Genomic DNA, 3965 nt, shown 5'->3' on the forward strand with positions numbered 1-3965 from the left:
TCCTGAGCATGGAGCTCTGGTCTCATCTTTCGTTGTTAATGTAGCAGCAGAATGCAGAGAAGCAGTAACGCCTCCAGAATGTATTCCTTCTGTTTTCAAGTGTTACTATATTGATGGCTTTTGTTTACTCACGAAGAACTTCCAATATTTTAGCCTAGTTATGCTTACTGAAAGAAAGCTCTACAGGTAAACAAAAAATCACAGAATCCCAGACAGGTTGAGGGTGGCAGGATCTCTGTGTCCATCAGGCTCAACCCCAGTTCCAGCAGGGACACCCAGAGCAGGATGCCCAGTGCTTCCATCACCTGCACAGCACAGAAGTGCTGCCTGATGGTCAGTGGGAGCCTCCTGTGTTTCCTTTTGTGCCCATTGCTTCTGGTCCTGGCACAGGACACTACTGATAAGAGCTTGGCTCTGTCCTCTGTGCACCCTCCCCTCAAGCAGAACATCACAGCTCTCTCAAACCTTTGTCACAGGAGACATGCTCCATTCCCTTTGTCATCTTGGTGGTCCTACACTGGACTCTGTCCAGTATGTCCATGTCTGTCTTCTACTTGGGAACCCAAATAAAACTCAGTATTCCAAGTGACAGCACTGTACTTACCAAACTGAGCAGAGAATTACTTTCCTTGACCTGCTGGCAATACTTTGCCTACTGCAGTCCAGGACATCATCAACCTTCTCTGCTGGAAGGACACATTTCTGACTCATACTCAGCTTGGTGTTCACCAGGATGCCCTGGTCAGTTTCTTCCAGGCTGCGTTCCAGCTGGGTGGCTCCCAGCTGGTCCTGGTGCTTAGTTTCATTCTGAAAAATCAAAAGGCCAGCTTTAGGAAGTGACATCAGAGATGAATTTGCTCTCTGGCAAATGTAATTACATAACTCCATTCTTCATAAAAAAAGAAAAAAAAAATCTTTCAAATATGAAAATGATAAAATGATGGAGTTTCCAACCTGATCTGTTCCTTTTTACCTTTGCTTTTTCTCTGTTTGTCTCAGACAATTGATCCTCTTCTACAAGGTGCACAAAAATAAAGGAATACAAGTTTCTCTTTTAAGTTTCATTTGAGCAACAGCTTTCTTCACAAGTCTCAGGGTTTTGTGCTTGTGCTTCCTACCTTATAATCAATATTTTTATTTGGATACCAGCTGCCATTCAGAGGTGATGAAGCTTCTGAACTTTCCAGCCTTTCCTCATCTGGCAGAACAGTAGCTGCATTGCTCTAACTGATCCCAAGCAGAAATGTGGCAGGATGGATTTGTTAACGGTGAGAATTTGGTAAAACAAGCAGCACCAACTAGAGCAGAGAGCAAACCCCAGCCATGGCTCCCTTCCTGGCTCCTGCTTGCCAGGCATCCAGCAGAGTCTTCTCACCAGCACATGCTGCAGCAAACAGAACCAGGTGTCTTGAATGATGCCATACCAGCTAAGCAGCAAGTCAAGCTCAAAAATAGTAACAGATTCATAGAATCATCAAGTTTGGAAAAAAACACTAAGATCATCTAGTCCAACCGTCAGCCTATCCTCACCATGGTCCACCAACCATGTTCCTCAGTGCCAGCCTTGGGGCTCGAACATGAGCTATCATGTGTAAGTATTTTAGCCCTACTAAAAAGCAGAAAATAGAACTTTGTGTGTAAGCACTTGGCTTCTCAAAGCTGGTCTGTCTCCCTCTCTCATGGACATTTTTTGAAGGATCAGAAATCAGAGTGTGAACATACAGCTAGAGCTTGAAATCGTAGAAGCCTCTTGAGAAGGAGGAGGAAAGAAAAAAAAAATCCCCAAACGTTCACACGAAACCAATTAAGTTCCAAGAAATAGTATCTGTATAGTGACTGTCTCCTATAGTAGCTTAATGGGGTTCCAGGATGTATAAAGAGATGTCCATTATCGTCTTTCTCTAAATACCCAAGAGCCAAACATGAACAGAAGCTCTTCCAAATACCCTCGAGGTGGGGGGTGCCCTGCATGGGAAGAATCCTGAATATCGACAAGTGATTCCCACTCAGTGATCACATTAATAATAAAACCAAGCATTTCTTTGCTAACATTTCTCCACGAGAAGAAAAAAAAATCCTTACGAGAAGCCAACTCACTTAGAAGTAAGCTCTGTCTGGAAAACCAAGTTAAATATAGGCGATACTGTAGAAATAATCTTTTTGTAATTGTTCTTATGTCTGATTTTGCGCTCACTGGAATATGGGGTGGACTAGGAGTTACATGTATCTTCCAGAGGTAAACAACAAACCTGAAGTGCTCGTGGAGCATGGAACAATTACTGTTGGCTCCACCTGAGGCTGCTGAGCAAGCTGTTCCTTTCATTGCGCTATTATTAGATGGGAGCAGAGAGGGTTGGACAGCAGCGCTCATTAATGGTTAGGACAGCCAAGTCTGCAGAGCATGTGGCTTGTTTTCTCCAGAGCTCAGACATCTGTGCACACCTAACTCCAGGCCTGAACAAAATGATTTTCCCCGTGAATAAAGCACAGTGAAATGAATGAAGAATTTGGAAAAGAAAAAGCAGATTTTCAAGGCAGTCCTAGGGAGTCTTGTGAATATAAATCATCACTATCCTGATAAATGGCTTTCATTTTATTTCTGTATACAGATGTTTCCATGTAGGTGCGGAGTATCAAACATATAATTGAAGCCAAAGTGCAATAAGAGTGATGAGAACTTGAGAGGTGAAAATTCCTTTGTGTTCTGAGTAGAACAGTACTGACAGAATTGACACAGGAAAAAAGCCTGCATGGATCCAGAGACAGTTTGACAGGAAGAGCACATTTAAAGGCAACCTCAGGAACACAGCTAGAAGTGGAGCTGAGGGATTTATATGGCATCTGTCCAGAAAGGTAACGAAAATACATTTTTTGGCAGTAAGCACTGAGAAAATCTTGTGGTGAATACAATAAATTGAACAGAAAACACATCCAGTCCCTAGCTTGACTTTGACTAACCCTGGGCTGCCCTTAGAATGCTGCAGAAAGCGAGTGCTGCTGAATGTCAGGATGGTGTAGTGTAATTTTATGGACATTGTGTACTGACATTCAGCGATGTTGGTGCTTTGGACACACGCTTCTCTCGAGTCCCTCTCGGTCTCCCACTCAGTTCTGCTCCATGGGTGCCCTGCCCATGCTCCACCCGCAGCGCTCACAGCGGGAGCACAAGGAGGGCCCTCCCGAAGCTATCAATCCGTGCCCATCCCACTTGCTGGAACGCCAGCCTGTTAAAAGTGCCTTGTTTTCACTTGTCTTCTCTTCGCATTTATGTTTTCCATGCTCTTCCTATTCTAAAAGCCAACGAGGAGCTGGGTAGGTGTACCTGCTACTCTACCATAAGCAGCGTTAAAGCTCTGACATTCAAACGTCCAATTTAAAAGTTGAATAACAGTTAAATTCAGAGAGCAGTCCCATTTCAGGGGGAAGACATTTGTCATCCCGCCAGGCTGGGCAGCAAGCGCCAATTCGAGCCGCATCCGTATGGGAGCCGGAGGCAGGGACGCCCATCGCTCGGTCCGGCAGTCCCGGGTCGGGAGCTCCATTCAAACACACGTTCCATTCTCTCGGATCGTGAGGAGATTCGAGCGCGGCTTCTCCCGACCCCCCCCCCCCCCCCCCCAGGACTGCCCCGCCGCGGGCTCTGCGCGCACCACGGCAACGGGCTCGGCTCCCCCCCCTCCGCGGCCCCGGGGCGTCGCCCCCGCCGCCCGTCCGAGCGCCCGCCCCGTGGGGAATCACCACCCCGCTCGGGGGCCAGGTACACTTGACGTCAGGATGGCTGTCGTCGTTTTGACGTGTAAACACTCATTTCCATTCCGGCACCGGAGGGTCTGGGAGCCGCGCAGCCCCGGGCTGCCGCGCCGAGCCGCGCCGCGCTGAGCTGTGCCGCGCCGCGCCGAGCCGAGCCGAGCCAAGCCGAGCCGGGCAGGGCTCGCCTAGCAACGCCGTCCCGCCGCCCCATAGCC

Source organism: Tympanuchus pallidicinctus, unplaced genomic scaffold (genome assembly GCF_026119805.1).
Source record: "Tympanuchus pallidicinctus isolate F22 unplaced genomic scaffold, pur_lepc_1.0 scaffold4, whole genome shotgun sequence".
Classification (NCBI taxonomy): domain Eukaryota; kingdom Metazoa; phylum Chordata; class Aves; order Galliformes; family Phasianidae; genus Tympanuchus; species Tympanuchus pallidicinctus.